The sequence below is a fragment of the Pseudorca crassidens genome, chromosome 12, assembly GCF_039906515.1.
Source record: "Pseudorca crassidens isolate mPseCra1 chromosome 12, mPseCra1.hap1, whole genome shotgun sequence".
NCBI classification, from domain to species: domain Eukaryota; kingdom Metazoa; phylum Chordata; class Mammalia; order Artiodactyla; family Delphinidae; genus Pseudorca; species Pseudorca crassidens.
In genome coordinates, this window is record NC_090307.1 from 50,569,292 (window position 1) to 50,584,458 (window position 15,167).

Below are 15,167 nucleotides of genomic sequence, written 5' to 3' on the forward strand. Positions count from 1 at the left end.
AACAGGAGAACTCGAATCACCAAATAAGAAAATATGAAATTAACACGAACAGGCATTTCACAAAGAGGAAACATGAAGATCCAGTAAACATGTGAAAATGTTTAATCCTCATCAGTAATATGGGAAATGCAAATTCAGGCAGAGAATAATAGGTGGTTTGAGAAGACCACACAGGAAGCTAAGTTGGGCACACAGGTATTTGTTTAATAGTTACTATTTATATATTACTTATGTTATGTTTACTGTTTGTAAGCATTTAATATTTAACTTAAAAAGCAAAATAATCAGAACCGTAGTATGCAATCAGTATCACTTATCATAAATATAAGATGAATATAAGAGTAATACAATTAATACAAAATAATGTTTTAAAAATTCTAGCTATACTCATACCTGCAAAGGTTTGTGAGTCTGAAACCTGTTCTTTCATTGTTACAAGTAAGTTTGTCAAGGTTTGTAGAGGTATTAAAGACATATTAGCATCTTACTGAGACTTTTTTCTTCTGTGTAATTAGAAAGAGCAGTATCCATGCCTTATAGTTGAGGTGGTGCATATCTCACACTTTGGAGAACATTAATCTATAGCATTAACTTTTTATTCCTCGTCTGGTGCTTCAACTTAAGATAAATTTATTCATTTCCTGCAATGTACAAGGCATTAGGCTATCAGGTTTGTAAAGAGGATGAGCATTATACGAATATGGTTATTTGAATACATGTCTTTCTTCCCAGTATAGCCCCCTGAGGGCTTATAGTTTACTCGGAATAAATTAATGTATAGCAATAAATACAGTATAAAGTAGAATGGAATATGTGCCTTAATAGAAGTACTAGTGAAGTGCTGAAGTAGTTCAGAGGAGATAGCAAATAACCAGGCAGGAGTTAGCTTTGCAGGTATCTGTGTAAAGAGCAAGCAAAATGGAAAGAACTCCCAAGCAAAAGTCCGAAGGCAGTAGTGTGCCTGGCAGGCTTAGGAATAGCAAGGGGGTAAGCACGGCTGCAGCAGAGGGAGCCAGAGTGAGGGATGCAGGCAGGGTTACATGGTACCCTCCGTGTTTCTCAGGCGAGTTTCTTAACACATCATAGGTTCTTAGTCAACACTTGCAAATAATTGAAAGCTGGTGATTAAAACAAATGGAAAAAGAAACAAAGAAGGAACCACACTTAAATAGAACATAAGACTTCTCCTAAGTATGTAATAGACTATGCAATTCGTGTCATGGAGAGATTGAGTGGCAGATGTAATCCTATAAAAAAATCCCCATATCAAGGCAAAAGATTGATTTTGTTCAATTAAACATTATATTACATAAGCAAGCCTTCAACTGAGTCTGAACATGTTTTGTTATTCAGAGATTGCCTCTATGGGTGTGGAGAGTTTACGCATAAACCACATAACGTAATAGAAGAAAATGTTGTACTTAGAGAAAAACTGAGTTCAAATAACAGTTGACAGAAGCATCTGTGTGATCTTAACCAGTCTTTCCTAAGCCTGAGTTCCTTCATTGTTAACATGGGCATAATCCATATTTTGCCTACTTTATAGTGTTATTGTAAAGAGCAGATCATATGTTTGTAAGAAAGTTCTTGGTACACTGAAGCACCTGACAAATGTTGCATATGGTACATCATTTATATAATATCTGTGTATAAGTCAGCACATATCCCTATGTATGTATGCACACATTCATATAATTTATATCTAAAATGTGCTTCAGTTAATTTATTACTAGAATCTAGAATAATTTTATCTAGTGCTAGAACTATGGATTATTTGGTGAAAATGCATTGAAGTCAGTCATCATATGTCTACAAAGTTGATTATATAGAAAGGCATAATCAAATATTAAAACAAATATAGGGCTTCCCTGGTGGCACAGTGGTTGAGAGTCCGCCTGCCGATGCAGGGGACACGGGTTTGTGCCCCAGTCCGGGAAGATCCCATATGCCATATCCCATGGGCCCGTGAGCCATGGCCACTGAGCCTGCGCATCCGGAGCCTGTGCTCCGCAACGGGAGAGGCCACAACAGTGAGAGGCCCGCGTACCGCAAAAAAAAAAAAAAAGTTACAAAAAAAAACAAATATAGAAGCAATGAAATCCAAGGGACAAAGAGAGTGTAAAAGCCACAAAGATAAAATATTATTCAGAGACAGCATCAGGCAACAATAAATATAAAAGGTAGAAAAACGTGTAAATAGATGAGTATATAGGTGGAAAAAGGAATTATAGATAAGAAATCGAAAATGTCCAATAGTATTATTGGATTGAAACATATCATGGAGAGCAGGAGAGCAAAAAAAATCTTAGGGAAATAATATCTAAGAAAGTTAAAAATTGTAAATGAAAGGCATAGTAAGTGAATACCAAAATAAGACACCTTCTCCTAAACTCAAGAAGCAAGTGAATAGTTTGAGAGGTGGTTAATTTTAAAGAACTACTATTTGTTTGCCTAAAACTCACTAGCCATTTTCTTCATGGATCAAATATAGTTACATTCTGGGGAAAGAAAAGTGGTGAAATTTTTGCTTTTGTTTTTGTCCTTGGACAGGATTTATAATTTAGATGCATAACCTCTTGATTTATTTTTGTAATAGAGTACTATGTTTTAAAAAATTACTAGTAAGTGATTGAGAGATATTTTGAAGCAAAAATATACCATGATTAGAAATCAAAGTGGCATTGATAAACCTAGCTTGACAAAGTCTGATGTTAATGTACTCCTCTTAAGATAAATCTAAGGATTATCTTGTGTATTTTATAAGTGTGGCTTACAGTAGGGAAGCAAAAATGAGCTTCCTGATTTCATAAGAGCTCATGATAAAGAAATGTCCAGAAATACAAACTGAATTATGAAAGCAACCACATGTTTAATAAAGATCATTTCTTAAGAAAAAGTAAGAAGAAGAACAGAAGAGTGGAAAGAGTTGGGCGGGGGGAGTAGAAGGAAGGGTGGGAGGGGAGGACTAAATAAGATAGTTGAAAAACTGGCAGGAAGCCCTCTAAGTTTAATGTCTATACCCACTAGGATTGGAAAATTGAAATTGTTTTGGTGGAAGATAGACCCTTTTAGCACCATTAATTGGATCTGGATTGATATCATTTTGTTATACAAATTTAAATGATTCCAAAGCAGACATTCCCCAACTGCTAATATTAATTTGCATCTAGTTCATTCATTCATTTAACAGTTATTGAGTTTCAGACACATGGCAGGCATTGTGCAAAGACACTGAGTACACAATGGCACACATCATAGATATTGTTTCATGTTTCTCTTGGCAAAGAATTAAACCTTCTAAAAGCAGATGTACCCTCATATAGTGAATCATGTACATATTAAGATGGTAGGGCTTCCCTGGTGGCGCAGTGGTTGAGAGTCCACCTGCCGATGCAGGGGACACAGGTTCGTGCCCCGGTCCGGGAAGATCCCACATGCCGCGGAGCGGCTGGGCCGGTGAGGCATGGCCGCTGGGCCTGCGCGTCCGGAGCCTGTGCTCCACAACGGGAGAGGCCACAACCATGAGAGGCCCACGTACCGCAAAAGAAAAAAAAAAAAAAAAAAAAGATGGTAAGGAGTTGACAGGATTGGAAAAAGGGATATTCTCAAATGCCTCGTAAGGATAGTCACATTGAAATTACAAAATGTCTTTTAAAAGAATGACTGGCTTATCACCTGGACTTTTAAAGAATATCTAGAAAATATTACAGTGCTTACCTTGCACAGATTCTATATAAAATGTCGAATTTGCTATTACCATCTTTTTCTTAATGTTCCCCCTCGTATTCTATACTGTAGAGTAATGTTCTCAAGACCCTGTTGGGAAAGGGCCCCATATTTTCTTAGCTTATATTTTGGGATATTTTTAATTTGAAAAATGTCTAGCTTTATAAGATATATTATCAGTAATAATTATGCAGAGGTTTTTCAGGTCCACAGTTTAATTTTCCGGGATAATCTGAAGGAAGGCTGGGTCTTATCTGGTTGTACTATGCAGAATTTAGGTATTTTTGGTGGCAGCCATCTGGTTCCCTCCAGTAAATTTCTCTGAAAACACTTACTCTTGAGTATACTTATAAAAAGCCCAAATCAGTTCTCTTCTGTGTCGTTCAGACACTCCTTCATAAATGCTCCATGTCAGGCAGCGGGCTGGGCGATGGAGCTGTAGAGGGGAGATAAGACATAGTTCCTTAAGTGACAGGAGACCTTAGAATGTAATGTGAATAGATGCTTTGAATGTAATATAGTAAATTCCAGGCTAAAAGTAGACACTGAGAAATGAGAACCCCCCAAAGAAGGCAGCAGGTAGTAGAAAGAACCAGTGATGGACAGGTGGCTATGAAAGCCATCCTGCAGCACAGAGCCAGGAGGAGACACAGTAAGCTTCAAGCAGAATAACGAGCCAGCGTGGCAGTAGTTACCAATCCCTTTTTGTAAATGTGCACACCCATCATATAAATGTGGGTGTATTCATGGTGACCCAGAGTTCTAGGCTTGCTAGAGCTTTCTGTGAGTCACTTTCTGTGAGTCACAGACAAGGACACTTCATCTCTCTGGGGACCTCACTTTGATTGTCTGTGATGAGGAAATTGAAATATTCACTTGTCCCTCTCAATTCTCAAACTCCCCAATATTCTATATAAGCTTGTGCTAGTACCTTTGAAAATATAAAGAATATGGTGGCATTTTATTCTATTTTTAAAAGATATTTTTGGAATGATGAATGAGGAAGGATTGAAGAAATCCAAATAATTTCAGTTAAATCAAGGGATTAAAAGAACCCCACCACCTATACATTTATATACATGGTAACTGCACAGTATGTTTTAGAATAGGTAAAGTCAAGGCAACAGACCTCTATCCTCAAAAACTTACTGTTGAAGAGTACAAACAACAAGAATAAAGCAGTAAACACCCACCTTGTTGTGTGGGTGTTATTGCTAACAAGCTTTACGGAGCAGGTGGGATTTTAGAAGCAATCTGAAGGAGAAGAGAAGGGTGGTGTGACGCGCTTCAGTAGGAAAGCTGTTCAAGTGGAAGGGATGGACAAGAGAAGGCAGAACCCGAAATGAAAATAGGGAGGAAGAGAGAAGCGAAAAAAAAACTGCTGGGAGTAGGAGGACAGGAGGTAATATATCTCATTGGAATAAGAGTGATAAAGGACCAGGCGATTTGGTTAATGTACTCCTCTTAAGATAAATCTAAGGATTATCTTGTGTATTATCTAAGGATATTATCTAAGGATAAATCTAAGGATATCTTGTGTACCACATACAGGGTAACTGAAATGACCCAAATAAGAGGGAGGGTGTTCTGTAGATGAAACACAAACTACCAGAATGTGCAGTATTCCTTTTACAGAAGAATAGCTACAAGGGTAGATTAGGAATATAAACAAAAGGGAATCACTGTGACTCCACAGGAGCCTTCATCTAAAGAGAAGCGGAAGGAAGCAAAGATTTTTTTTTTATTTTACAATGAACAGGTATGAATCATTCACACATTGCTTGATTGTGTGTAAATATTTACATTATGTATTGCATAGATACAAGATGGGTAAGACAGAGCCCTCTCCCTACCCTTACAGCCCTTTAGAGATAAATCAGTTTTATTGAAATAATTCTGATACAACATGTACTGAATTATAAGAGAATCAAGAGGAAACTTCTATGATTTAATATTAAATAAAGCTTCTCTCTATGTCAGCCTTTTGATATGTATGACGAGTCTCTAGTAAATGGTACTAGTACTCGTAAGGAGTTCACAAACCTGTCTACATTCTCAACTTGCTTTGAGGGCAGAAGTTATATACTTAAGAAAATATGTCTTAATGAATCCTAAAATATTTCTTTTCTTTGTCACAAAACTTTCTCCTGGTCTGTGGTGGGATTTTAAATTGTATTACCAGCCTTCGGGATTGGATCTCCATGGGCATACGGTGCAATTCAGTGGTGTTGCAATACAGTACTTAATGTTCCTACTCCTTCATCTCTCTAACTGTATATCCCCAATATCTACCAGCCATACCTCTTCATTTTGAAAATGGTGAGACAGAAGGGAGGTTTCAGATTTTTAAGGTGAAAACGATCAGTATATGGTTGGAATAACTGGCAAGGAACATTGACCCTAATTTGGCGTAAGGCAAGAATTTTGACTTCTTCTTTTCCTCCTCAGATTTATGTTTATAAAAGACTCATTATTCAAACTACTATTCCCCCAGTCCCAATTTCTTAGCTTTCTTGAATGATATGAATGTTTACAAAACAGTACAGGAAGTTAATTACTATGAGTCATAGTAATTTCATATGTTCCTAGTTCATACTAGGAACTAGCAAAATATTACAGTCATGGGTAACTAGGGGCAAACTCCCTAACTCAAAAAGAATCAGCGCATGCTCTGGTGGGGTTTTTTTCTTTAACCTTTACTACAGCAATAATTTAGTTTGTGTTATTCAGCCTCTTCCACTTCACTGGTGCTGTGTAAGGTAGAAGAGAGATTTGCAGGCAGAAATAGACAAGTCCTAAATAGTACCTTAGGAATGAAGGTGATGAATGTGCAATGCCTCTTTAAGATTGTCCATTGACAATCAGTGAACAAAATTTATTGACTGTTTACTTTATGGATAACATTATAGGAGATTGATTTAGGTAAATTTACAATGGCATAGAAACAGCAACTGAATACATAACATTAAATAAGATCATCTAGATGAAGATCTCTTAGTAAGGGAGATAAGCTAGGTCCCTTGGAAGAGACTCCAGTAGCTGAATCGGGAGAAATCTGAGAACTGGAGATGAATAAGTGAGCCTAATAAAGCATCTCTCTCCAAGGGAAATTTGGGCTTAAATTCAGTTTTTAATGTTAGACATCAAGTTCAAGAACATAAAAATGCACATTTTGAGGAAAATAAATGTGTTAGGAGACAATTCATTTTATTATTTTTAATAAATTTATTTATTTATTTTTGGCTGTGTTGGGTCTTCGTTGCTGTGTGCAGGCTTTCTCTAGTTGCCGCGAGCAGGGGCTACTCTTCATTGCAGTGCGCGGGTTTCTCATTGCGGTGGCTTCTCTTGTTGTGGAACATGGACTCTAGGCATGTGGGCTTCAGTAGTTGGCAGCATGTGGGCTCAGTAGTGGTGGCTCGCGGGCTCTAGAGCGCAGGCTCAGTAGTTGTGATGCACGGGCTTAGTTGCTCCCCGGCATGTGGGATCTTCAGACCAGGGCTCGAACCCGTGCCCCCTGCATTGGCAGGCGGATTCTTTTCTTTTCAGCGGGGGTGGTGGTATGCGGGCCTCTCACTGTTGTGGCCTCTCCCGTTGCGGAGCACAGGCTCCGGACGCGCAGGCTCAGCGGCCATGGCTCACAGGCCCAGCCGCTCCGCGGCATGTGAGATCTTCTGGGACCGAGGCACGAACCCGTGTCCGCTGCATCGGCAGGCGGACTCTCAACCACTGCGCTACCAGGGAAGCCCTGAAAATAAAATATTTTAATGCTGTTTTATCTAATATTCAAAGAGAACTCAAGCTGAAAAATGGTTCAACTTTTTTTACCCCTTGATTTCAAAGTTACTAGTAGCTTAAATTTATATCTTCATAGAGTTTTGGATTTTATTTGTAAAGATAAATATTTTTTCCTTTCTTATACTACATGCACCTGGCAAAATTTGTCTATAATTAAAAGAAAAAAAATGCATTTTTATGAATCATTTAAAGCAAAAATCTTTTTCCAGATTTTTTCTGACTAGATTGTTGTCTCTCTTTTTCCTGTCCAGAGCAATCTTCTTTAGCCCTTCTTCTGTTCTGAATTACCTTCCTCATTCCACCACATACCCCCACCAGACTGTGAGCAACTTGCCTGGCATGTACTAGACATTTTGTATCTGGGTTTTGAACTCAAGGAAATTATTTCCATTTTAGACCTCAGATCAAGTCTTTACTCTCCCAGGGAGCTTTTCCTGATTCTTGTAGACCATATTAACCCATGCCTATCTGGTATGTTTTCACTGTCTTCTCCTTGCCAACATTGACTGGTACTTGGTTTGCCATTTAGTGCTTTGCCATGTCAGGTGGGCAAAATATTGAATACTTATAACAGTTTAATCTTCGTGTGTGTTCTCTCCTCCTTGTAATACCTCTTGGTTATTGAGCTTTTAGTACATGCCAGGCATTGTGTAAAGTGTTATATAGTGCTTAATGTCTAGACATTAACTACATCTGTAAGACAATAATGTCTTCCTATTAACCACCATGAAAACACACAATATAAAGTTGATACTGGTGTTTTTTTAATGAATTATTTGGGTGAGCTTTTCATCATTAGTAGCTTTCATTTAATTTCACCCATTTTTTTTCCCTCTCTGTTCAGTGACTTATTTTCACAGAAATTCAGAATTGGAAAATGACCAAACCAAATTACTAAAATGTTTGAAGTATTGAGTATTTGTGGAAAGCTGCACGTTCATTATTTTCATTCACATATAATATCCATTTGCTTGCCAACAAAATACTGCCAAGTAAAGGTGCCACTGATCTTAAATATATGTCTCATCTGTAATTAATATATTTGTTCTTGAAATGGTAATGGATGTTGCTATAGACCTTGAAAACAGCTTTTTTTCCAAGCGAGGTTGCACCTTTTTTCTCATGTTCTACCCTCCTCTTCCTTCCCACCCCACAACCCTGTCACCAACTTGTGACATTCTTTATGCAATTAATTTTTTTTTTTTTTTTTGGTGGTACACGGGCCTCTCACTATTGTGGCCTCTCCCGTTGCGGAGCACAGGCTCCGGACGCACAGGCTCAGCGGCCATGGCTCACGGGCCCAGCCGCTCAGTGGCATGTGGGATCCTCTTGGACCGAGGCACGAACCCATGTCCCCTGCATCGGCAGGCGGCCTCTCAACCACTGCGCCACCAGGGAAGCCCTATGCAATTAATTTTTAAAGCTTTATTTAATAAACATTTGTTTGGCCCTTGCTAATTTCCATACAATCTAAATTACTGGATTCTAGTTTAGGGAAATTTTAATATGGTTTTAAAGTGCACATAAAAGAGTGAGAAATAATCTTTGACAGGCAACTTTATTGTGCCATACAGCTCATCGGGTATTCCATTCCATCCCCTTAATAACCTGTCAAGTAAAGAGTAATAAAGGGGGCTTCCCTGGTGGTGCAGTGGTTGAGAATCTGCCTGCTAATGCAGGGGACATGGGTTCGAGCCCTGGTCTGGGAAGATCCCACACGCCGTGGAGCATCTAGGCCTGTGAGCCACAACTACTGAACCTGCGCGTCTGGAGCCCGTGCTCCACAACAAGAGAGGCCGCGATAGTGAGAGGCCCGCGCACCGCGATGAAGAGTGGCCCCCGCTTGCCACAACTAGAGAAAGCCCTCGCACAGAAGCGAAGACCCAACACAGCCAAAAATAAATAAATAAATAAATTTTAAAAAAAGTAATAAAGGTAGTTACTATTTAATGCAGACATGCTACATGGTGGGCATGGTACTAAGCTAAGCACTTTTATATAGTTCTTACTTGCTTCTCACATCAACTATAAATGTAAGTTTTACTATTTTTAATTTATAGGGAGGGAAACTAAGACTCAGGGTCATTAAGGGATTTGTCACACAGCTATATGATGAAGCCACTGCATAGTAACTAATTGCAGAAGGAGAATCCTAACGTTGCTTTCCTACTAAGACTGGTGGTTGTATTTGGAATGGGTATTTTATAGCGTCATTGTGCACATCTTAATTTCAGGAGGTCCCGATTGAGTCTGAGACTAATTCTTCCTTGATAGCCACTGCCAAACTTTGGGATTGGTGACATAGGCCTGAGGGCTGTGGGATGTCCTTGAAAAATGACTCTGTAACTTCATGCTTTGATGCTCCAAACATATACCAATGATAGACAAAATAGAAAGTTAGAAAACCAAATGGATTTAGTCAGCCTCAAAACAGTTGTCCATCTTTGGGATCTGAGAACCAAAGTTAAAAACCAAGTGGTTATCAGGGTTGAAGCCAGGGGTCTCCTGGACTCTATTCCAGAAATAAGAAGTGGTATCTAGAGTTCTCATTACCTATGGGACAAAGCCAGACCTGCTGCTTAAAGCGGGACCTGGGGAGAAACTTCATTGCTCATGACAGGAAACTAGAATAAAGGTTCTGTTGCTGAGCAATACATGGATCTAGGGCCTGTGAGCTGTACAGTTAAAGGGGCAGGAAGAGAGACACAGTTTGTGACTTAAAACTGAATTAGCCATATGCTAGCCCTGTGATTCAGCTCACAGTGTCTCTGACATCCCTGTAGCACAGCAAATACACAGGAAGTGCCCCTGTGTGACCTAGCCTGGTCTGGTAGCCTGGATGGCCTAGTAGAAGCAATGGCAAAAGTATTGGAAAGGGAGGAATGAGCACACAGAATAAAAACCTTTCATTAAAACTGGGCTTCAAACCAAGCTTCCAAAATATGTGAGTGATTCATTAGATTCATGGAGTAAAGCAGACGAGCAGTCTGACAAAGACTTTGAAAAAGACAAATGAAAGTATGATTTTCCCTAAAAGGAGTGACAAATTTTGGAGCAAATCCAAGTAGAAATTTTTTTTTAAAAGAGCACTTGTATTTAAAATTAGAAACGTTAGAAATGACAAATAGTCATTGAAATAAAAGCTTTAGCAGTTAGGATAAACTCTAGACTGAACATCAGTGAAGAGAGAACCAATGGTTTGTAAAAGTACAGAGAAAATCACCTAGACCAGAACATAGAGGACAAGCCGATTTTTAAAACATGAATGAAAAAATGGTTAAGATACATGGAGGATAGATTGGGAGGCTCCAGTCTGTGTCTAACAGGAGTTCCAGTGGCAGTGAATGGAAAGTGTGTGAGAGATACATAAAAACTGAAGAAAAGGTCACTGAAAGATTTCAGGATTGGAGACATACCTGAACCCTCAGATTGAAATTGTTCTTTAAGTATTGAGCAGGACAAATAAACATAAATATACAGTTGAAAATATGACAATAAAACTTCAAGACACTGAGAGCAAAAGAAAATCTTGAAGCAGACTGGGGGACTTTGGGGAGCCAGTTCTGCCCGGTGGATCTTGGTCAAGGGTCTGGGACTGGGAGCCTACGGTGGAAGTGGCTAGAAACAGTTCCTTCAGTGTCATCAGCTAGTCTCATACCATCCCTGGCATTGTCAAGGACCAAAGCACTAAACAATTCTAAGGAGAGCGTTCTTCCAAAATGCACCTAAAATGTAATTGTAAATTTGCCTGCAAACGATCATAGTTTAAACTGTGTTAAAACCCAGTGGGTGGGAGACAGGGTAGAATATTGGCCTTACTTATGGTATTCACAACCTTCATGACTTGGGACAAATCATTTAATTAATCTGTAAATGAGGATAATAATCCCTCTTTTATCTATTCTCACAGTTTTGTTGCAAGTGAGTTTCACCCATATGAGTTTTTATAGACTGTAAAGCATGATGCAATTGTAAGGAATTGTTATTACTTTACTACAGAAATGGATGTCAGCAATGATTCCTGCCCTCTTAGGGTTTATACATTAGATTCATGAAAAACAAACATCTGAAGAATCCCTCCAAACAATACAAAAATGTTTGCAAAGGTATTTATAACAACTAAGCACAAATTATTTTTGGTGTACACCAAGTGTGGGAATGTAAAATGAACAGAGGGGATGGGGTTTAATGCTGACAAAACTACATATTATGAACTACCCTATTCATTTATTCCCACTTGTTTATTACTATGAAAATGTTCAAGCGTGCACCTAGATTTAATCATTGTTAACATTTAGCCGTATTTGCTTTATCTATGTATGACTATATATGTTCTTTTTTTCTGGATCTTTTGAAAGTAAATTGCAAACATCATGCCATTTCACATCTAAATATTCGGTATGCATCTCCTAACAGAAAGGACATTTACTCACGTGATCGTAATACCATTATCACATCTGAGAAAGTTAACAGTAGTAATCCCTCAATATTGTCTAATAATCAGCTGATATTCAGATTTCCCCAATTTCCTCAAAAACCTTTTTATAGCTGTTTTCTCCCCAGTTAAGAAACCATACATTATATTTACCTCACACTACGTTAAATAGTTGTCTTTTTTCTCTCTTTCATTTGAGAACAATCTCTCCAGTTATTTTCCCCCTTAAACGTTAACTTTTTGAAGATAACAGGCCAAGAATATTCTTGATTTGTTTTGAAGATTATTCTGGATTTGTGTAATGTTTTTTCCTCAAAGAAACACTTGTTCCTCTATCCCTGCATTTCCCCAAAATTAGAATGCTTCATCTAAAGGCCTAATTAGACTCAGGTATACATTTTAGATAAGAATACTTTATTATGGTGTATTATACTTCATACTGCATCACACTGAGAGACACATAATGTCCGTTATTAGTAATAGTAAACGAAATAGTTTGGTTACAGTGATTGCTACCAGATAAGTCTCTGTAAAGGTACATCTTTCTCTTTGCTGTTATCAAAGGATGAAAATTGTGTCTCTGAGACTAACCTTTCTCCTAATAGTTTTAGCATCCATTAATGATTATCCTGGACCATTTTATTGGCATTGAAGAATGGTGAATTTCTAATTTTGTCATCCCTTACTGTCAGCCTTCGGTAAAAAAGAGCTTTCCCTCATCAAAAAGGCATGAACTACACTACCTCCTGAAAAATCATGATGCTCTGTGCCTTTAATTACCAATTTGCAGGACAAGAGGTTCATGTAATAGTCACTTCGATGGTGGCAACTGAAATTTTTTTCCTTTTCTGTTTTTGAGGATTGCTATGGACTCATTGATTTTTTTTTTTTTACACTCAGTGTTTTGTTTTTTAAAAAAAATCAAAGTAATTACAACTACAAAGTATAATTTTTTTTTAATTCGATGAGGCTAAATGTGAAGCCTAAGTCCTAATGGAATATAGATTGAATGGGGAGGGAGGTTCATCAGAATAATGTGGTTTTTTAAAGTATACATTATTAGAGATCCTAATCATTTTTTTTTTAACTTATGAGATGATCTTTTCTGAAAGTCTCTGAGTACCTTAACCAGAGTATCACTGAAAACAAGAGTGTCAAAAAGGCACATTTAAATTGTTCTCAAAATCAATCAAAAATAATGAGGTGCTGGGAAAAAGTTGTATCCTTGATAATTACATCTATCAGTATCAGAAAACAAAAGAGAACAATCAGGAAATGACAACCCCACTCCCAAGTAGCACATTAAAAAAGGCTAATGAAAAAAAGTCTCTTTTAAAAATTGTACTAAATTAGCATTTCAAGTAAATTGACAACTTAAGCGTTGATAAAGGCCAATCTGGGACCCAAACAATGGAAGTTCTGTTTCTACTTTTATCTGCTTTTAAAAGAAATGATCTCAGTTGACTTTTTTTGTTGTTGTTGTCTTCTATGTAGATGGAAGCAGCTGTTCTAAGGGAGGTGACAGTCCTGTACTCTGCACAGGTCAGGGCACCCCTGGAGTATTATGCTTAATTTGGGGTTCTGTTGGTTAAAAGATTGACTTGGAAGAAAGTAACGGGGATAGTGAAAGTTGCTCAAAGCATTTCTTACACCATAACTCTATTTTCAGTCTGAAAAAGGGTTCATCATGTCACTGTCATTTTAGACAAGAAGTTCAGCCTGTTCTTTATAGCTACAGAGCCTAGCATTAGGACCAACGGGTGAAAAGTCGATTTGGGCCTAGAATGAGGAAGAATTCCTTCATAACCTCAGCTGTACAGAGCTGGAATGGCCTTACCTCCAAGGGAATGAGCGCCGCAAGGCCAACACTTTCAGAGGTTATAACCACGTTACTTAAAGATGGTGTATGGGGGAGAAGCGTGCAGGCAGGGGTCTTTCAGATATTTTGCAAAGAGCCTATAATTACAATAAGGAATGTTTTAAAGGTCATTAAATTTTTTTTTTTTTAATTTGAGGGTAAAAATGAATTTTATACCATGGCTTTAAAAAGAAAACTACAGCACATCCCAATTGGTGTATCACTGCTTTGTATTTGGGAAATGTGAGATGTACAGTGAGATGAAGTTTAAGCTGCAGCATTTTAAGACCATGGTATATTGTTTTTGATCACATTAAATTCTTACTCCATCTAGCCCCAAATTTAGGAGCTTGTAGATCAGAATATGACTTTGTTAATAAGAATAGAAAGTAACATTTTGGACGTTGTCTTAAGAGTAGCGTTAGTATTTGAATTATCAGTAGTGACAAAAGCATTTTCTTTCAATGATAAAAGAAAACTTATAAACATAGATCTTCAAACGTGTCAGTTCATTTTGAAGGCAATAGTAAGTGCTGGTATTTTATTATTTTGGCTTGTCAAGTCATTTTATTCTTTATTATTAGACCAGGAAAAAAAAAAAAAAGCCCTAGTATATTCTGCCAACATATTCATCAGTCATCGTTTTTGGAGACAGTTTTCAACATATTGTATGTTTTACTCTGCTAACAAGAGAAAAGACTAGCCATTAAGTGTATGTTTCTTTGTTGTTCAGCAAGGTCACATATCAGGAATAATGCTGGAAGTATGCTAATAAACAATATATAATGTAGGTCATCTGGGAGTAAGAAATATTTTCTAACTAGTTCTAAAGGGAAATATTGTTAAAAAAGGGATAGATGTTATTTATGCAACACATGTTGCTCTATATGTTACCATCAAAAGCATCTTGTAAACAGCTCAGCGCAGTAAATCTTCCTTGGTGATTGTCAGGGTTTTTCAAATCCGTGTTAGATTTAGACCTAGCACACTCAATTCACAGCATGCCTAATGTACAAAGCCTGTTAGATTATATAGAAAACTTCCACTGGAAATATGCCTGCACCGCTGTGTTTTTCAAGGCATTCCATCCTCTGTTTCGGAAGCAAATACTACGTTAAGTGACAATAATTAAGAAAACTTTACGTTAACAGCATTTACACTTTTGTGCTTAACTTTGATTTTGTTGAGTTCTTTAAAATTAATTGCAATCGACAGACTGATATTTTCTGTTGCTACTGTTTGTAAAACAATTTTATATGACTGCTGATGAAGTGATAATTCTATAAGAATGCCTTAACAAACTGTCATTGATGTGATTTTACAAATGTCATTTTCTCACTTTTGGGAGCGTTT

General features: G+C 37.6%; 1 protein-coding gene across 7 annotated transcripts in view; it reads left to right on the plus strand.

Annotated features, from left to right (window-relative positions):
- Window positions 1-15,167, plus strand: part of ZNF521 (zinc finger protein 521) — a 287,600-nt gene that overhangs the window by 134,565 nt on the left and 137,868 nt on the right. The gene's annotated exons all lie outside the window — the stretch shown is intronic.